We start from the raw sequence: 22595 nt of genomic DNA, 5'->3' as shown, positions 1-22595 counted from the left end.
TCTTGAGCTTATCTCAACTATAAACATAACATATATATTTTACGGGGTCTTGGACGAATATTTCGAGGAGTTACAAACAGAATGACTAAATTAGTATTCCCCAGCCCTATGGTGGAGGGTATAATAAAGCAGTAAAAGGTATTTTAAATGTTAAAGTAAGGTTATTGCAGAAATTGCAACTACCTTGAACGCATCATTCAACTAGGGTTGAACTCTTGAGCTTATCTCAACTATAAACATAACATATGTGTATCTTGCCTTGTCTAACTTTATGATTTATAAAACTTAACTTCTATGCCGCTGTTAGAACATTTTTACATTGTGTTAGTTTAATTTCAACTTTGGACTTCATTAGAGGCGGTCCACCATTTGCACTTAACCAAAAAACTTGCTTTCTTCTTGGTTAAAAATCTTATATTCAGCCGTATTCACTGCAAGAATCGCGCTATACTCCGACTGAATTTAATTTAGGAATACGGATTTCTTTTCTTTAGGAATAAAAAGGTTTACTCAAACTTTCATCCATTTCTATTTTTGAGTTGAAGCAAGGGACTAATATCGTTAATTTATGTCTGCATATCCTTGGGCTTCAAGTGTTAAAAACCTTCTTTGTGTTAAGGATTCAAGCATTTTTCAATCGTAGACGCCGTGTACTTGGATTGCATCCACATTACGTCTTTGATGCTAAGACGGTATCCTTATTTGCATATCGTTGGCTCGAAAATTATACCAAAATCCTGAAATCAAAGACAAAACCATTAAGTTGGAGCAAAATTTTTTTTAAGTGTACAACATCTTTTTTTTTTTGGTTATAAACCAATCTTATAGATACTAACTTGTTGCAATGTTCTTGCATGATTGTCATTCCGCATTAAGTTGAATTCGTTGGAAAATATACCTACAAATAATTGAGACAGGATTCGAGAGATTCGTATTAAACAAACATTTTCGGACATATAATTGCATCGAAATTACCCCTCCCTGAATGAAATGGGCGTAATGACTGCGTTGCCGGTTGTATACTCAGGGCCAGCAAGGCAATATTCTTCAGCGTATAGCGATTTGATTGAGTTATTATCCTCTGTTTGACTTGAGAGGCATTCAGCACTGAGGGGCATAACGGTTATCGTTGAAAGATTGCGATCTGGGTGGCTCCTGATGTTTGTTTTCCTCATTGGTGCACGATTGGCGCAAGAGCTATCAGCCACCATCGTCGAAGGCAACATCTGGTAGTAAACTCAGGAAATTGCCTTGATGGAGATTCCCGAAAGCAAATCGAGTGCAGAATTTGGCCATATTTAAGCGAGAACGTGTGGTTGTGTAGTTATGTGTATATTAAGCCACGACCATTTGATCGTATCCCAGCAGTGTGAACGAAAAGGGCTGCAATAAACTGATCCCAGCACGACAGGGCTTACTTTGAGTCTTGATTCTCACCAGAACTCTGACAGCTGAAGTTTCAAGGGTTCGAATCGATTCGTTTTAGGAGATCTCGCTGCACTCTTGATGGCCAGGATGGCAAACACATTTCCTGTTTGCCTTAAGTCTCCATCAACACATCAGAACAAGAAGACTATTGTGCCCGGACAGGCTCCTCATTTAATTGGTTGCCCAAGTTAACGCGGGTGCGGGTGCGGGCAGAAGATAATCGTCAACGTAGAATTTATTTGGAATTCTTGCCATAGCTCTGGTCACGCTTGATCTGATCACTTAATTAGACTCAATCATGTAAATTGACTTCAAAAAATATTTAAATTGACTGCACTTGAATGGGTCGGTGGTCAGTAGTCAGTTGATCAACTGCCATCAGATTGTGGCTCGCATGAGCCAGGGAGCTTGGCGGATGATGACATTGTACTCGTACTACTCCACATGGACCAGCAGCCAGCAGTATCTATTGCAAGCAAGTACTTATTTCCATAGGCAACAGACAGCAGCGTATAAATGTCACCGAGTGGTGGTGCTCCCCAATGCTCGGACTCCGTACGAGCTGATGTGATGGTGCCTGGCCTTGAATTATTCATAGGCTTCAATTGTTGCATTGATCGTGACAAAGTGAAGTTGTGATTGACAGATTGACACGAATGCAACGCACTGCACACTGCGATTTAAACATGGCACTGTTACGCTGATACGTTGCCGCATTTCCATTGCAACTATTGTTCGCATACGTAGGCAAGATGCGATTTGAATGCCTGTTGCCATGGTCAATCGGCCGGTCAGTAAATCCCTGGAGATTTCAGCTGGGATCAACGGGTGTTTGCCTACTACCAACATAATATGTTACTCGCAGAGCGCTGATGTGCGGCAGATGATTCATTTGCTTTTGGGTGTATGATGGACACGGCTCCACTTGCACCACAGCATGGCCGATTGGGGATTGACAAATGGTAAATAAACTTGACATTTTATTTAGCCGTTGCCGTGGCGAAGCGCACGACGAGACACATCCTTCATACCACATCAAGAGACCGCTGTTATGGAAATCCGTCGTCCTCTCCCGTGACGATCAAGGACAACCATGGCAATGCTTTAGTTTCGGAAACGATAAAGGTCGTCATTTGACAATCGACGGCCATACATTGCATTGTTCATGCCTTCGCTGATGGAAGCAGCAAGAATGTCCCATTCATTTGTTTACTCCGACCCACTTCACTGCAATCTGCAATTATGGAATCGGAATGTTGTCCATGCCTTGTGTGAGGGGTATGGGGTGGCTGAGCTCCTGGTGGCAACCAGGCTTGCGAAACTAACGCACAGCTGCGAGATGGAGCTGGGATCTCAATCGTCTTCGTTCTGCTTGTTGTAGATTCTTGAATATCATTACTCAGATAAGCCGGTCACATGCATATTCTTGTCATTTTTCTAAGCATTTGTGTACATTGTCCGTCTGTCCGTTCGTCTGCCTGTCCTATGTTGGATGTTTTATATTTGGCCACAATACGCGGTGTTGTTTGTGGCAAGCTATCGTCGCATGGCGACGGCGGCACTCTTAACGAGTCTTGCCCATGTTGGTCGGGACTGAATCATTGCGGTCGTTTGGCATCTTATCGCTATTTTTACACCACTTCATCTGTCGCCATGATATCAGGCAAGATTATGATGGACTTTTGTCATATTCATTTATCAGGGTAATCGCGGTGATCTCCTGCAGTCTTAATGACTATCATTAAGTTTCCACAAACCCCATGAAATGGTACGGGATGACAATGACAAGCGAAATAACATTGAAAAAACATGGAAAGTTATTTTGAAGTTTTGCGGTAACAGTCTTAATATCAGCCTTCATGATCACCATTTCCTATGAGCTTTAAAATTAAGACCGGTGATTAGAAGTTCCATTTTTATACCCTCCACCATAAGATGGGGGGTATACTAATTTCGTCATTCTGTTTGTGACTACTCGAAATATTCGTCTAAGACCCCATAAAGTATATATATTCTTGATCGTCGCGACATTTTATGTCGATCTAGCCATGTCCGTCCGTCTGTCCGTCCGTCCGTCTGTCCGTCCGTCTGTCGTAAGCACGCTAACTTCCGAAGGAGTAAAGCTAGCCGCTTGAAATTTTGCACAAATACTTCTTATTAGTGTAGGTCGGTTGGTATTGTAAATGGGCCATATCGGTCCATGTTTTGATATAGCTGCCATATAAACCGATCTTGGGTCTTGACTTCTTGAGCCTCTAGAGTACGCAATTCTTATCCGATTGGAATGAAATTTTGCACGACGTGTTTTGTTATGATATCCAACAACTTTCCCGAGTATGGTTCAAATCGGTCCATAACCTGATATAGCTGCCATATCAACCGATCTTGGGTTTTGACTTCTTGAGCCTCTAAAGTACGCATTTCTTATCCGATTGGAATGAAATTTTGTACGACGTGTTTTGTTATGATATCCAACAACTTTGCCGAGTATGGTTCAAATCGGACCATAACCTGATATAGCTGCCATATAAACCGATCTTGGGTCTTGACTTCTTGAGCCTCTAGAGTGCGCGATTCTTATCCGAATGGAATGAGATTTTGCACGACGTGTTTTGTTATGATATCCAACAACTGTGCCAAGTATAGTTCAAATCGGTTCATAACCTGATATAGCTGCCATATAAACCGATCTGGGATCTTGACTTCTTGAGCCTCTAGAGGTCGCAATTATTATCCGATTTGCCTGAAATTATGTACTACGAATCCTTTCATGATCATCAACATACGTGTTTATTATGATCTGAATCGGTCTATAGCCCGATACAGCTCCCATATAAATCGATCTCTCTATTTTACTTCTTGAGCCCCCAAAGGACGCAATTCTTATTCGAATTGGCTCACATTTTACACAGGTCTCCAACATGTAATAATATAATAATAGCAGAGCAAATCTTTTCTTATATCCTTTTTTGCCTAAGAAGAGATGCCGGGAGAAGAACTCGGCAAATGCGATCCATGGTGGAGGGTATGTAAGATTTGGCCCGGCCGAACTTAGCACGCTTTTACTTGTCCCCATTAGTATGCAGCGTCCATAGTAGGAAGTGAACAGAAATGAAACAAAATGGTCCCAAAATCAGTGGTTTCTGGAGAGAGTTAAGAATTTATTTTGATTTTTATACCCACCTCTAATTTCATCATTCGGTTTGTGCGTCATGGGCGGACATGCTAACCTATGCGCAACGATGGCCTCCCTGATACAGCTCCCTATAAACCGATCCCCTTGAGCCCACAAAGGGCGCAATTCTTTTTCGATTGGCTGAAATTTTACACAATGACTTCTACTGTGGTCTCCAACATTCAATTCAATTAGCATATCAATTCTCTTCTTTTATCCTTTGTTTGCCTCAAAAGAGATACCGGCAAAAGAACTCGACAAATGCGATCCATGGTGGAGGGTATATAAGATTCGGCCCGGCCGCACACTTTTACTTGTTTTGTTTTTGATGTCGCTTCATGAGTTTGTGTTTGCTTAAATTTGATTTATTTTATGTTTCTATATCCTAGTATCCTGTGTTCCTGGATACTAAAACCTCATAGGTATGTAATTGAGGTCTGCAAACGTCACATTTTTCTCTCTTCGTGTCATCTGTTGAAAACAAATGCACTGTTACGATATGTGATCATCATCGCCCATCATGCCATCACGGCTTGAATAAATATTACAGTGCTGTCCTGGAATGTCAAAACAAATATACTGAAAATATTTGAGAAAAGCCCAAAGAAATTTGCTTACCTGTCAAACGAATATTTGATGAAAAGGGTGAAGGCATCATAAAACCTTCATCCCTATTTTGTGATTAAGGATTCTTATGATTGTTTTTGGTGCTGCAAAAAGCTGTTAAAAAACATAAAATATGTTTGCGGTAATTAAGGAACTATGTTATGGTCTATAATTACGTAGAATGTCTGCGAGTTTCTCATCTTTTACAACTAGCAATATAGGTATTTAAAAAACGATAGCATTTTTTTAAGTATTGTTGTTGTATTTTCAATCATGCTTAAAGTTAGCCTCTATTCAAATGAATTTATTTAAAATGAATAAAAGAATGTAGCCCATTTAAAATCAACTCATCGATTCCATGCGTTTAATGTATTTGCTATTTACGTCATTTTTAGTGACGTAGTTTTTTTCTTAATTTTCCTAACCAATTTTTTTAAATTCTTTTAAATTTATGGAAAAAAATTAAAAAATTATTATTATTATTTTCATTTTATTAGCCAGTAAGTTTTTAATGCAAAAAAATATTGTTTCAGCATTTGGTTACCATTTATCGAAGAAAACTGGATTTTAGTGCCTTGACATAAAATTCCTATAGGCTAAAACAGTGGGCTTACCGCCATACCAATATTTTTCTTTTAAAGATAGCATGAAATGGAACATGACAAAGGGTGTACAGAAATTTCACTTACGAACATTTTCAAACCCATTTTTGATGACTTTTTAAAATTGTGTTAAATTACTGATTTTCGACTAGCCAATTTTTTCCCAAAACGTGACATTGCACACAAAAAAATAAAATGTTTGAGACATTTTTACAACAAAGAAAAATCTTTTATCATGAAGTTTTTTTTTCATTGTGACCGTGTAAAGTTTCGCTTCAACATATCAAACGTTAACCTAAACGTAGCATTATTGAACGTGAATAAACAAAGTTTATTACAAAACTTTTAGCAGCTTTACCTACGGTAAAAATTACCTTCTTTTGTTGTAAAACCAAAAACTTTTAAATAGCAAAAGCGGTTCAATAGACGCAAACGACTATTCGTGTACTGGACCAATAATTATTCTCTTGTATTGAACTTACTAGAAAGAAGTGTGAGTTTTTGAGCGTATCCACAAGTGATGGTATTCGGCGTATTCGGAACCTGTCAATTGGCCGCCTAGATCGTGCGATTTAACGCCTATAGACCATTCTTTTGCGGGGCTATGTTAAAGCTCATGTCTATACAGACAAGCCCGCTTCAATTGACGCATTGGAAGACAAAATTGCAGCATTTATTCGTTAGATACCGGCCGAAATGTTGGAAAGAGTATGCCAGAATTTGACTAAGCGGATGGACCATTTGAGACGCAGTCACGGTCAAAATTTGCATGAACAAATTTACAAACATTAAATTATATGGACAGTGCTGTCAATTCAAATAAAGAATTCATGCATTTTTCTGAATTTTATGTTTTTTTTTTTTTTAAGAGATATACTCTTAAAAAATCTCCCTTTATATAGGAGATGCATTTACAAATACAATTAGAAGCCAAAAAATACTCCTACATTGAGGGGAAGTATTTGTGCAAAATTTAAGCACCTAGATTAATTCCTTCGATAGTTAGCTTGCTTTCGACAGACGGACGGACTTGGCTTAAAATGTTTAGACGATTACCCCATATTATGGTGGAGGGTACAAAAAGGATATACATATACTTTACATGACGTTAAATTAATTTATTAACAAAGAAAAACTAGTCGAAACCCCAAATAATATATCCTGTATATCAAGAATGGAAGGTATTGTCCAGGGTCCAGGTAAAAAAGGACACTTTATATTTAAACAAAGTGTAAAAATTTTCAGGAAAGAAATTTACTTCCCGAAATTTGCCTTTATGTGAAACGAATTAAAATAAAAAACGTTTTATCGAAGTTTGACAATTAGGTGACTTATGATATGACAATATGGCGAAGGGCCAGTATATTGCCGTCTTCGGCTTTTGGTTGTGAGTGCTCGGCTGTAGAAGCGTCTTTTGGAGGATGGGTGGATTTAGCTCGACGGTGAGCCCTTCGCAAGTTCAAGGCCCCCTTATTGTTGCTTTTGGTCGGTGCAATGGTGGACAGCAGGCGATCTATAGTTGATCGGCGATTTATAGTTGGTGTTATCACGATGGTGAGGCCTTCGCAAGTTTATACCCCATTGGTAATTTTGGTTGGTGTAGTTGCCGCCGGCAGGCGATTTACAGTTGAGCGTGAAATTTTTGGTGGATGTTGAGGCGGGCATTGGTAATTTTGGTCGGTGTAGTTGCCGCCGGCAGGCGATTTATAGTTGAGCGGGAAATTTTTGGTCTGGGATGAGGCGGGCTCGGTTGGTATAATCTAGGCGGTGAGGCTTTCGCAAGTTCATAGCCCCTTGATACTTTTGGTCGGTGCGGTTACCGACGGCATTCAATTTTTAGTTGATCGGGAACTTTCGGAGGGCATTGTTGCTTTTGGTCGGTGCAATGGTGGACAGCAGGTGATCTATAGTTGATCGGCGATTTATAGTTGGTGTTATCACGATGGTGAGGCCTTCGCAAGTTCATACCCCATTGGTAATTTGGTTGGTGTAGTTGCCGCCGGCATGCGATTTACAGTTGAGCGTGAAATTTTTGGTGGATGTTGAGGCGGGCATTGGTAATTTTGGTCGGCGTAGTTGCCGCCGGCAGGCGATTTATAGTTGAGCGGGAAATTTTTGGTGTGGGATGAGGCGGGTTTGGTTGGTATAAGGTGTGGATGCGAGCCAGACGCGGATGTACCTAGGTGCGGATGCGATCACAATCAAAATGAGGCAACAATCCAAATTCTAAGAAGGTATACCAATCGAATATCGGAACGGCATATCACAGAAATGCTGATGCGAGCTAAGCGCGGATGCAATTATTGGGTTGCCTAAAAAGTAATTGCGAATTTTTTAAAAGAAAGTAAATGCATTTTTAATAAAACTTAGAATGAACTTTAATCAAATATATAATTGCCATTTTGTTCGATAGCCTTTTGCCATCTTCCTGGCAAATTTAGTATTCCACGCTCATAGAACTTCTGGCCTTTATCTGCAAAAAACTGAACCGCGATTTTAGAATCGATTTTTATAGCCTCATCATTGCCGAAAGTTTTCCCATTTAGGGAATTCTGCAAAGATCGAAATAAATGGTAGTCTGATTGTGCAAGGTCAGGGCTATATGGTGGATGCATCAAAAGTTCCCAGCCAAGCTCACTCAGTTTTTGGCGAGAGACCAAAGATGTGTGCGGTCTAGCGTTGTCCTGGTGGAATATGACACCTTTACGATTGACCAATTCTGGTCTCTTCTCCTTGATGGCTGTATTCAATTTGTCCAATTGTTGACAGTAAACATCCGAATTAATCGTTTGGTTCCTTGGAAGCAGCTCAAAATATACCACACCCTTCCAATCCCACCAAGCAGACAGCATAACCTTCTTTTGGTGGATATCAGCCTCAAAATGTACCACACCCTTCCAATCCCACCAAACAGACAGCATAACCTTCTTTTGGTGGATATCAGCCTTTGAAGTGGTTTGAGCTGGTTCACCATGCTTGGACCATGATCGTTTTCGACTAACGTTGTTGTAAACAATCCATTTTTCATCTCCAGTTATGATTCGTTTTAAAAACGGATCGAATCATTGCGAGATCATTGCGTTTAAGGTGCATATCGCAAGCGTTGATTCGGTTTGTTGAATGAATTTCTTTCAATACATGTGGTACCCATATTAAAATTGACGCCAAACAAATAATGTAAACAAAATTTCGCGCACTTTTTTTCTAAAGCAAGCTAAAAGTGACAGCTGATAACTGACAGAAGAAAGAATGCAATTACAGAGTTACAAGCCGTTGAAAAAATTTGTCAACGCCGACTATATTACTACTATATTACCGACAATTACTTTTTGGGCAACCCAATAGATAAGGCTAAGTGCGGATGCGAACTGGGAATGCAACTAGTAAAGACAAGCCGTGTGTGTCTGAGAGTATCAGTAGTAGGCAGTCAGGGAGTAGTCATATGCACATACGAGGTAGGTTCGTTAGACGGAATGAAGTAGCCGCAGAATTATCAATTGGTACGTATCGGCAGAATAAATCGTAGGGGGCCAACAAGTATGCACGAGGCATGTGCGATTGGTAGAACGAGTTGATAATAGCCGGTAATTGTAGGTAGCGCGGGATGAAGAGTAACTATGTACGGGCGAATGCAATTCGTCACGTCACAAATAATGACATGTTAATAGGAAAAAAACTAATGTTTAGCAAATTTTTAATTACACGAATTAAATTTGTTATTTAATAGCATAAAGAGTATGTTTGTATCTGCTTCTACCAAAGCAAGGTGGAATTGTGTTCTTTTCCACACACATGTAATCCGAACAGAAGTGCCAATTAGACACATGCACCACTGATTGGAAAAACAACATTTCTTTCTTCTCATATTGTGTATGCCTGCTGTAATTCAAGAAATCAAATGGCCAGAAGCAAAAAAAAAACCCTATAAAAAATCTAAAATTACGATTTACGATTCAATCAGTTTGAAATAAAATAAATGAATAGTGCGAATTGAAGTAGTACAAACACAGAGAGCTAGGGTTGGAAAATATAAGTGGAAGTATTGCATTGCGCGAAACGCAGGCGAAAATGGAGAGCAATGTAGAAATTAAATAAGGTATTCATGTATAATAATGTTTCTCTATTGTTGAGTAATATTTAATTATCCGTCATAATATTTAATGACAGAAGCATAACTTCCAAACTACATCCTCTCATGTGGATCAGTACTTTGAGATATTATACGCTAAATGCTGATGGTGGTATTCAATACAATCCATCTAAAAATAATTTCTTCATTATTCGTTTCACAGACACTGCAATTGTATGAGGCGTAAGGAAGGAAATACCTGTGCACAATGTGCTTTTATTGACTTTGGTTTGAAGCCACATTTTCAAAATGTAGTTATTGGCCGCAGCAAAACAAATGGCATTCATGGTTGAAAAAATTGATATGAAATTTTTCGTCAAGTAGACAATGCCCACGCAACAATATACATAAACTCAAGACTTTTCTGAGTTTGAGATTCATATAGTTATCCTGTGTTGTATGATTAAGATCCTCCACTTGTATAAAACCATCAGTTTTTATACCCACCATTGAAGGATAGGGGGTATATTCATTTAGTCATTCCGTTTGCAACACATCGAAATATCAATTTCCGACCCTGCAATGTTTTTGTCCATGTGTCTGTCCGTCCGTCTATTGTTATCACTCTAGAGCCTTCAAAAATTAATATATTGAGCTGAAATTTGGCACAGATACGTCTATTTGATGCACGCTGGTTAAGTTCTTGAACGGGCCAAATCGGACCATATTTGGATATAGCTGCTATATAGACCGATTTTCCGATAAAGGGTCTAATGTCCTGAAAACCTTTATTATTCATTCGATTTTCCTGAAATTTTAAACAGTGAGTAGTTTAAGGCTTCCCGACAACTGGTCCAAATATTGTTTAGATCGAACTATATTTAGACACAGCTGTCGTATAGACCTATCTGCCGATAGAGGGTCTGACGCCCATAAAAGCTTTATATTTTAACCTGTTTCACTAAAATTTGAAACAGTGAGTTATTTTTAGCCTCCTGATACCCGATCTAAATATGGTTCAGATATGCCATATAGACCGATCTGCAGATTAGAGGTCTGAAGCCAATAAAAGCTTTATTTATTACCCGATTTCCATGAAATATGAAACAGTGAGTAGGTCCAGGACCTCCCAACATCCGACCCAAGTATGGTTCAGAATGGACTATATTTAGATATACTTGAAATTTATATATATACCTGAAATTGGAAACAATGAGTTTTTCTGAGCGTCACGATATTCGACCTTAATATGGTTCAAATCGGTTTATAATTGGATATGTCTGCCAAAGAGAGCAATATTTTGTTCTATAAAATTGAATAGCGTCATATATATTAGACCACTCAATGTCCGTGCCGAATTAGGGTGCTTAAGTTATCCAATTTTCACCGGATTGTGACGAAATGGGGTTTTCATTTATACCGGAGGTGGTGGGTATCCAAAGTTCGGCCCGGCCGAACTTAATGCCTTTTTACTTGTTTGTCTTCAATAAACAGACAAAATACTTTAATGCAATATACTTAAATGTTCAATTGCAATTAATCGACTGAAGTAAAAAATTGTTTATGGAAAAATATCAATTATTTACTTGAATTAAGCCAGTTAAACTTTTTTAAAAGCATAAACAATTTTCAATAAATTGGTTTATTGAGTTGATAACCAACCGCTTTAATTGAATTGTTCAGCTTCTCGTAAATGCAAGTTAAAAAATTGTTTATTCATAAAACAAATTTCTTTGTAGGTTCGATTTCAGCAAAAATTTAATTTGAATATAAAAATTTTTTAATCAAACCGAGATTTTAATTTTTTCTGCATGTGGTCTGAATTGTTCCATAACCTGATATAGCTCCCACGTCAACCGACCTCTCGACCTTACTTCGTGGGGCTCTAAAGGGCGCAATTCTTATCCGATTTGGCTGAAAATTAACTCAACTACAAATATCGAATATAAGAATGGCCCGAATCAGCCCATAACCTGATGTAGCTCCAATAGCATAGCAAATCTTATCCAGTAACTTGTTTTTGCCTATAAAGAGGTACCGGGCAAAGAACTTGACAAATGCGGTCCATTGCGGAGGGTATATAAGATTGGGCGCAACCGAATTTAGCACGCTTTGACTTATTTGAATATAAGAAGGGATTGAAAGATTTTCAATTGAAATAAGCGATTGTGTTGGGCAACATTGCCTTTGGTGGCACTGTTGATCCTTTGGCGTTGCTAGAAACCATTTGGTAGCCGTCAGAGCAGAGAGATTCAAAATCCTTGTGCCTTTGAATGGACCCTCATTAGCAAAGGCAGATGGCCTGTTATTCTTGGTGTGTTCATTGGTGAAACTTTTACAAATGTCGGTAATGTTTGGAGCATGTTTCGTTAGATGCTCAGGCTTGCATATGGCAACAAATAAGGTAAAGTTCAACACTGGATATTACGTTGCATGGTCCCAATCTAATGAGTTACCTACCTGTGTAGCACTAGCACCAACAATTGACTCCAGTGGGACATCAAAGCCAGATAACGTATGTACGACATTGAAATGTTTGATGACGATTGTTCCCAATAGAGGCCACGTTGTTTGTCGAAGTGATGTTTGTTGTGCCAAAAAAAAAGCCAGCAATGTACTGCTAAAGAGCTCACACTTGAGATACAGACTAGATTGCAGGCCATTGTTTGTATCTTGTGTGACAGTGGAGGCGAAGGAACAGGGAAGCGGAAGGAGTGCACCGAACACGGAGGGGCACCGTGACAATTGCAGCTGAAAGCGTGCACACATAACGCCTTGGTGTCAAAACAAATTCCTCCTTTTAAGGCAACAATTGAAGTAGCCGCCACATTGAATGCCGGCTGGCTGGCACCGAATGTTGCGTTGTTGACCGTAGCTGCTTGGCAAGCGACAACGACACCAACACCATAGCCTCCAAACCAAGCCAGGAAGGTAAACTTATGGCCAAACCAAATCAAATTTCGGGATCGGGGCTCTGCAAACGCTGGGAGAAGGAGGATTCCTAAATGCGACTGGACAAAACATAATGCCGTTGCCGTTTTTGTGATTTTCGGTCCTTAATTTTGTGCAGACTACTCCCTTTCTATATCGGGAAAACTGGAAAGCTTAAGCATTTGCTCTTGCCCCATCATAACCATAAGCCGGCTGTCATTGACACTTCGACGATGATGGCAGAAATTTCCATTAAAAATTCTCTGTCAATTCCCAAAGGACATGTTGTCAAGCAAAGATGACATTTTGAAAATCTTTGTTGAAATCTTCTCATACGCCGTTTGAAAGTCCGGCCATAACCACGGGCCGGCATAAGAATATACACACGCCACTTCACTTCACCCCACTCCATCACGGGTGCATGGGGAGAGTGCGTGTACATGGGTTCGCAAAATCAAAAAATGATGGAATTCAGAATTCATTAAAACGCTGGCCAAACGGATGGCAAAATTGTAATTGACCGTGCCATTAAACGAAGGTTTCAATTGAAAATTGATAACTCTGAGATGACATTTCTTTCATAAGAGCATTTTTGGACGGCGGATGGATGTTCGGGCGAGCCAAGGTATCCTTACTCACTTACTTATTAGCTGCCTAAAATTCAATGTAAGTGTGTCAGCGAGCTGTGAGCTGCGACCTGGAATCTATGGAAGATGGACGAGCGACGCTAATGCCGTCCGTCTGGCAGGCTGTATTGCTAGATGGTCGTAAATAAAGGACGGATGGATAGCAAGAAGGTTGGCTGGCTGGACGGTTGGATGGCTTGTAATCGATACTTTAGCAGTCCACAATGAGGCATCAACGACTCATGGTTTTTTGTTTCGGCTTGGCTTGATAGGGGCTTTTCGGACGGTCAATGGCTGTGTCGTTTTGTCGGTTTTCGGCCTTTTCATTTTCTTCATTTGTTCCGATGGCCGTGGACACTCTCAGGGCTGTGCAACAAGGCAGCAGATGATGATGTGACAGCAAATTACTGTGGTTGCTCCGTTGTGCTGCCGCAACAAGTTGACAGTTCTTTTCATTTGTTTGTAGAACTGTCAAAACCTCAAGTCTGCACAATATGAGATCGCTACGCAATGTGATTCTTTTGATTCCAGTCCAGTTCAACTTCACGAAACGGGTGTATGTTCGTTTCTGTTTCTGTGGAAACAAAGGTCCATCCACACGTCTTCTTCCACTTGTGTTCGTTGCACGATAGACAGATGGACGGACAACCAGACAAGCGCTGTGTACGGACGCAGCTACCGCATCGTAACAACAAATGTCCCTGATCCTGTCACAGTGGTCATTGTCTGCCCGCTTGAGTACTGACGATGTATTTGTCGGTAAGTCAATAAGACTCTTTTCGTCCAAACTCTGGGCAGCAGTGAGTAGCGAGCTCGAGTTGACTGCTTTCTGAAATTGGAATTGCATTCGTAGAGTTTAGCTAGCCGCAAATGTCAACAACACAACACATTTATGTACCTCCTCTTTGCTTGTTCTCAACGTCTGTCTGGGACTATGTTTGTCTTGTCTTCCTTAGTTTTTTATTTTTTTTTTTTTTTTGTTTGAATTTATTTTATTCCCCGTTTCATTTTTCCGTTTATTCCACCTCGATTGCCGTCATGTTAATGTGTGCTGACAGATTCAATGGTTATTTGTAGCTCCAAACTGCCTTCCACGCATCCGTCGAAACGCTCGCTAGGTATCTTCCACCGCCTTCACGATTTTGTTTCTTGATATTTGCCAATAGTTGGTGATGATGCTGTTTCCAATGGCAGGAAGGGTGAGGGATTTGTTGGGGCTCTTTCTTTATGGCGGCATAAAAACTACGTCCTCGCAATTTTCTTCTCTTCTCTAGCTTGCATCTCAGTTGAGAATGAAACAAGATCTCTTCCTTTTTTCTTGCGCAAAAATTCTCTTTTAACACAACGTAGAATTCTAATCTCACACATCAAGAGGACACCTTTAAATCAATAGAAATTCGTAAAAAAATAAGCAGTGTGATTTATTAACTTATAAATTTCTGTAATGGAAATATTCAATCCAAAAGAAAGAGACCCGTCTACGTATAGGTGATACAATAAAATTCCGATAATTTGCAATTGCAGCGACTAGACCATTTGTACGAATTACTGAAGTTTTCGATATGATGATGGAACGATTTTGCGATGTTGAAAAATGGAAATTATGAATTAAAAGGATTTTTATTTGTTAGAAAAAATCACACACCCAAACAAGTACGGACTTAAGTCGGGCAAAGCCGACCTCTTGATACCAAACTGCATATTGGGTATCAAAATCAAAGTTTGGTTGAATTTGAAATAAAGAATTTCGACCAAATTCTGTATAAATTGTGGGAGTCATAGTGAAAATCAAATTGCAAATTTGACCATGAGCATTCTATTCTAATCACTCATTTCAATGGCTGCTGTCTAAAACTAGTTTAAGCTCAATGATAAGCAAACTCATTTATACCCACCATCATAGGGTGGGGGTATATTAATCTAGTCATTCCGTTCGTAATACCCCGAAATATGGATCTAAGACACTATAAAGTATATATATTCTTGATCGTCTTGATATTTTTAATCGATCTAGCAATGTCCATCCGTCTGCACGTCTGCCGAAATCACGATATCGTTCGAACGAATAAAGGTATCCGCTTGAAATCGTAGGGGATTGGAAATGGACCATATCGATTCAGATTTGGATATATCCCCCATATATAACCCGATCTCGAGTTTCAACTTCTTGAGGCCCTAGAAGCCTTAATTTGCTTTTCGGACTTCATCCATGCCGAGTATGAACCAAATCGGTCAACATACTAATATAGCCCCCCTTAAAAATATAATAGTGTAGCATTTGTTCGACATGTTGCTCTAAAATCGAAATTTTTTGTTCGTTCGTCCAAAAAAAAATGTAACCCCACCACCAGGTGTAGTTCTCGTATGTAATGGTGTTGCCCACAGAGGACAGTGGAAAAATGTTGCATTTCTTACACCGTTCAAAGTCTACGCTGGAGAATGTTGCTCTTAAAATCATCGGCTATCATTCAAGCAAATTTTGTTTGAAAAGCAAAAGGGTAACACTATGTGAAGGTTGGGATGACTTTTGCAAAATGTTGTCCCGGATAAGTGCGACATTAGTGTAACATTTTTTTAGACACGAAATCACCGTGCCCAATTAGTAAAAAATTTTCAAACCGCTATAACTTAAAAACAAATAAATGACTTTAGAAACGCTTAAAGAGTTTTTTGTGCAGAATTTCCTTAATTTTTAAACTACTTGTTACAAAATATAAAAAAAAAATACTTTTTTTAGATCCTTTTTTGCCCCCTTCATTTTTTTCTTCAATTATGCCTCAAAATGTTTCTTATTTCGTCACCTTTCTACCCTACAAAGCAAATTTTGGGATAGCCATATTTGTTGTAGATCAAATTAATTAATCTGGTCTCAACAACTCTCTCAATGTTCGACCGATTGTAATAACATCGTCATTTGTCAAGCGATTCTCATGACTCCCCATATTACTGGTGAATTTCATAGAAATCGGTGCAGATTTGGATATAGATCCCATCTGGGAGGAAGCCAGGATTTTATTTTGGGGCGGGGCCACCTCAAATTTTTTTAAATCGGAAATTGTCAAAACTTTTCTGTTATTGTGAAATTGGTAAAGATAGCTTAATTATTTTTGAAAATTGTGGTCGCTATTGGTTGCAGGAACTGACCCATCGGCGGTGACATTTGGTCATAAAGTCAGAGCTCAATTTTGTTCTGATTGCCAACACACTATTTATAGGCCGATCCCAATCTTTCAAAGCCTTTAAAGTATGGTTGTCTTTGCGAATATCTTAATTTTATAGTGAAAGTTGATCTTCTTCTTCGAAAATGCTTATAATGTCCATCTTCTTGTCGTACATGCTTATAATGTCCATCATGTCACTAAAAGTTCTCCTAATTTCTTGAAGATAAAGTGAGAAAAGGTGGTAGAACTAAAAATCAGAAGCACGAAGAGATTTCTACGTTATTGCGGTTGACAACTTTTTTCTTTCTTTGCCAACTATTTGATGTCATGGCGGCTGACTAATATTATTTTCACACATTTCCTTACATAGGGAAGGTATTATGTTCGTGTTTCACAGTGAAAATTAATATGTTTACTACTACTTTTTGTAGATAATAGATTTTGAAGCAAAAATACTGATTTCATTCATTAGGTCATTTCCATTATTTATGATAAAATTTTAATAAAAATTGTTATATTATCAATGATATTTTAGAAGTTTTTTCAAAAAAGGTAATCGTGAAAAACATGGGTATTTCACTGTGAAACACGAACTTAAAACACACCTTTTTTTAAACATGCAGTTTGAGTTGTCGATTTTCATTAAAGATTTTCGTACATAACACATAAAGAAATCATCACTCGCAAAATATTTTCATTGTAAAAAGATTTTCTTGGAAGAACATCACATCACAATTCAATAGCTAAATTTTAAAATTTTTTAAATAATATTTCACTGTGCTCAAATCTACGGTCAAAGCCAACAGAACTATCAAATTTCTATAGATTTTTCTTCCCCTAATCACTATGGCCTCCGTATCAATTGCCCAAAATACTGTAGTGTGAATTATGGAATTCCAAGAAAACAAAAACGAAATCTTCTTATTTGACATAATTATTTAAAAAGTACATCAATCACCCAGATCAATTAAAATTGTGTCCGAGTCCTTGAATTTTTGATTTCATTGCTGATGTAATTCAAATAATTCAAACAATAAATATAACTTATTATTCGTTGGAGAAGTTTTTCAGACTAACAGGCGAAATATTTCATTAAAGACAATCTGCTAATAATATTTTTCTACAGATAAAATTTCAATTAAAATAACAAAACCAGAAATAGATAAAATTTACATAGAATTATGTATTGGAGAAATGTTTATATTATATTTGTCTTTCGGATCAATTTTCAATAAAAAAATTTTTTGGCAAGAAAATTCCATTAAGATTTTGGCTCAAAGAAACTTTTAGTAACTTTTTTTTATCTTTAAAAAAATTTAAATAGCGATTCTGTCTTTAAAAAGATTGCATTGACTCAGTAACGACAAGAAAAATGCAAGAATAGAGCTGCTTTAGAAATATTTTAGCACGAGGTAGGAAAGAGGTATCGTAATGAAATTTGGATTAGCGTAAAGTGGACGACTGGTACCAGTTACAACAATTTTCCCCGACATGTTTTGGGGTGAAATTGGCTTGTCGAAAGTCGGCAACTTTTTAATCTCAAAAAAATTTTTTGGAATCCGTTTTAATGTCTTTTTGCATTTGATGGTTTCTATATTAAAACAATAAATGTATGACAATAATCCTACTTCTTTTGGCAGTAGGTGAGATTTAATGCCAAAATCATTAAACCCAAAATTCTTCGCTAAATGGTCGTAAAATATTTAGAAAATTACTTTCTTTTTGTTGTAGGGGCTTAGAATAAAAAGGGTTTTTTTTTAATTTTTAAAATTCAAAATATTTAGAAAACTTGCTTCGTCAATATAAATTCCCAACATTATGAATATATTGTATAACATTTTCAATTTTTGTTTGTTTCTCTTCCGAGACGAGCTCAATGATCGGAGATGCAAATGGAAAAGGAAAGCCAAAGAGGGCAATACACACCAACCACTATGGGACAAGTTTCGTCTTTGGCTAGAAGACTTTTCAACCATATTTGGTGTGATGGCTTCAAGGGCCGTGCGTTGGTATGTTGTATTTGAATCGTATTAATAGCGAAAACGCATCTATGTTGCAATTACCACATTAACCACACTCTACAACCCTGTCTATTAGCTGTACTTTTCCTAATGCATGTATGTATGTATTGTATTTTTGTGTAATGACAGACATTCTTTCTGTGACAAATTACACTTCTTCCGTACTACACATGATTTTGTGCATGTGTTGGAAGTTGTATTGATGGCTACGAACGCTAAGATAACGGCAATGGCTTTCTATGTTGCTCCGTGTGCCGGGCACTGCCGAATTTTTCATTTTTCAAGTTTTTTTGCCTCCTAGGGCAAAGATCATTAAATTTTACAATTTTTGTTTGTTTTTCTTTCGATAGAAGCTCAATGATCGGAGATGCAAATGGAAAAGGAATGTTCCTCTCGGAACAAATTAAAAAAAAAAATTTTGCCATGAAAATTCCATGCAGATTTTGACTTAAAGATACTTTTAATAACTTTTCGTTTGAAACAATCACAAAAATGCTGTCTTTTGAAAAAAAAACATTGCGATTCGGTCTTTCAAAAAATTCAAAAATCTTAGGCGTGAATTTCTGGAATCCGTTTTAATGCCTTGCTGGATTTCATGGTTTCTATATTAAAAAAATAAATTTATGGCAATAATCCTAATTATTTTGCCAGCAGATGTGATTATATGCAGAAATTATTAAATCGAGCCTTTTTAGCTATATGGTCATAATATATAAAGAAAATAATTTTTTTTGTTGTAGGTAATTTTTTTTTCAAAAATTTATAAAATTCAAAATGTTTAGCCAAGAGCCCGAGGGCCCACCTGGCTACGTCCCTGGCTCCCATACATTTTATACAATTGGCACCGCCCGACTTTTGCCCTTGTAATAAATTCTTGCAAGAGTTTGTGACAAATTTAAATTTTTTTTACCCTGACAATACCTTTTATTCTTGATATATAGAACATATTATTCGGGGTTTCAACTAGTTGCTCTTTATTTATAAATTTTTTAACGTCAAACGTTTCACTTGGATTTTGCAAATTGGAAATAAGCCAAGTTCAGTTTAATGTTGTAACATTATTCAAACCCAAATTTTAACGAATTATAAACAGATCTCAGTTGGAATGACAATCTCGTTCAGAATATATTTGGATATATTTCGATGATATAAAACACAATTACATTAAAAGCCTTCCGCTTTCGCACAACCCAATATGGTTTATAAATAAAACAAAATATTGCTTATGGAAGTCGTTGTTTTCGCACATTTAAGAAACTACTTTGGGATTTATATATGTTTACCGCGTAAATGTTTTGTACCTGGCAGCCATTTGTGTGTTGTTGTAATGATTTTTGTAATTGGCCATACCAGAATTTTACCGCTTAAATGTTTTGTACCTGGCAGCCATTTGTGTGTTGTTGTAATGATTTTTGTAATTGGCCATACCAGAATTTTTGCATCGAAACTTTAAAAATTTACACTTCTAGTGTTTACCATCCTCACTCTTCGATCTGTTTAATATACTGACTGCTCTTTGCTCTAGTGTCTATGCCAGTGACGAGATCAAAAATTGCAATTATTTACAAGTCTATGGTAGGGGTTAGGATTATTTTCTTGTGTACTTCCGATTCAGGGCTTTCAGATTAATTTGGAAGAAAATCAGCACTTTCAAGACACAAATTTAAAAATCGGAACACTTGTTTTAACAATAGAACGCAGTTTCAATAAAAAAATATTTAAAATGGTCTTGAGTTTGGCTGAAGTTCGGAATGAACCCACCACAATGGATATATTTTAACCCGGGTAAAAATACACTTTATGTGATCGCCAACTATGACCTTATTTACCATAGCTATAGAGGGTCCAATACACCGCAATCTTCCAATTTTTTTTTTTTTGCGAAATCAGATAAATGTGTCCCATTCATGTGATCAAGCAGGAGATATGTCTAAATGGTATTTCATGGGTCCAATGCCACTTTATATATCGAGTTTACGAAAATTAGGGCGAAAATACGGGTCAAACGAACTTAGGAATTCTAAACGATTGATTTCCATGGCAGCTATGCCCAAAATTACATCAGATTTGGAGCAACAGGAAAAAAAAATTGCACCAGGAGCCCTATATTTGTGGCAAGAATATGAAAATCGTCCCTTATAACCAATTTTAGCCGAATCTGGTGAAAAATACGCTTTTTGTGAACTGCAGATGTTAAAACTTTAAATCAGTTGATCAATCGAACTTAATCTTCCCAAAATAAAAATACCTTCATTAAAACCTTTACTGAAATTTTTAAAAAATCGTAATTTTTAGAGTAAAAATTTGAAAATTGGTGCTTTGCTATTTTTTAAACTGAAAATCGGCAAAATGCCGAAAAACCCTTTCTCTCTTTCCGGTACACGAATAATCGTTTGGGGCTATCAAAGTACTTTTCCTATTAAAGAGTTTTTGGTTTTACAACAAAATGAAGGTACTTTTACCGTAGACGAAGCTGCTAAAGGGTTTACAAAAATCAAAGTTAGTAACGTTCAATAATACTACGTTTATGGCTGACGTTTGATATGTTGAAGCGAAACAATACACGGTTACAGTAAAAGCAAAACTTCGTGATACAAGTATTTTGTTTGTCGTAAACATTTCCGAAACGTTTTTTTTTTGCGTGTACATACAGAAAAAAAAACTTTGTAGTATTTTTGAAAATTCTAAATTAATTTTTAATTCTTGTCCTGCTCATTCTCAAATTTGCTTAGACCTCTAAGTTGGAAACATCAAAATCAGACAAAAATGTAAAGTTTTGTCAAAACGTTCAAGTGTTTATTACATTAACATTAACATAAACATAACATGATCAACGGCTCACCTTGTGGGTAAACTGAAACTTTTTATTGTAAATTTATACAAACCCTTCTTCAGTAAGGAACAGACTCCAAAAACAAATTTGACATGCAATGTCAGTGTCGAGAATTCCATACAAAAAGTGGGATACGTGTATCTTATTTCTAATAGATTGCGACGACATGTTTTAAAAGACGTTGCAACTCGTCCAACTCCTTGTTGCTGCATACACACAACACGGGTTTCACGAATTCGACAAAATGTCGCACTGCCATCCATTGTGGAGCTGTCATGGACTGGTAGCCTCATAATTCACACTTGCAACGGGTATTAATTGCCCATGTTGCGCCTTGGCCCGGCGCGTTCGCACCACATCGCAGGGCTTCAGGAATCTAAGACAACGATTCTGCTCTCTCTTCACTCAACATTTTCCCACCTCAAATATTCGTCTGGCCATCTACGAGTACATTGCAAAAATCCATTAAGTGCTAAACACTTTTACAAATGTTGCCATTTCGTACACTGCGCATTCCCTTCCCGCCATACCAAGGGCCTGCAGTAGAGCTGTGCTGCGCCTGCGTTGGCTCTCCTCTTTTGTAGTCAGTAAGAGAAAACAGAAAACATTTAAGTTTGAGATAAAGCATTTACAAGAGTTATTTCGATTGCAACCTCAGCACCATTCCAGCGATTGCACCGAGCTTCGTTTGGGATGTGTGCGCACCATTGTGGTGTTGTGCTCTGGTGTCCATTGTAAAGTTGATATGGGTGCCCCCTTTTCCTTTCGAATTGTATCCAGTCGCACACGTGTTCCGCCACCACGCACAAATGCCTCACCAAGCGATAGGAGGGACGAGGACAACCAAGGAAGCGACCACTCACGCTGGCTGATGCTGCTGAATGTAATTTATGAATTGATTTTCAGTTAATTAAGTTGATTTATTGCAGCACTTTATAACGAACGTTGCTGTCGATGTTGCTGTTGCTGTCGCAGTTGCCGCTGAATGTGCGTTGCACATGCGCCTTTTCTGCAGCTCTGATTCAATAAGAGTGTGCCCTTACGGGCATTTTGTCTGAGAAATACAATTTGGGTTTATGAATGTACGAATTGGGATGAAATTGAATACGCCACTGCGAACAGGAACCTTGCATTTCCTTTTCC

This window comes from Stomoxys calcitrans, chromosome 4 (assembly GCF_963082655.1).
Source record: "Stomoxys calcitrans chromosome 4, idStoCalc2.1, whole genome shotgun sequence".
NCBI lineage: Eukaryota > Metazoa > Arthropoda > Insecta > Diptera > Muscidae > Stomoxys > Stomoxys calcitrans.
This window is presented reverse-complemented; position numbering follows the sequence as displayed.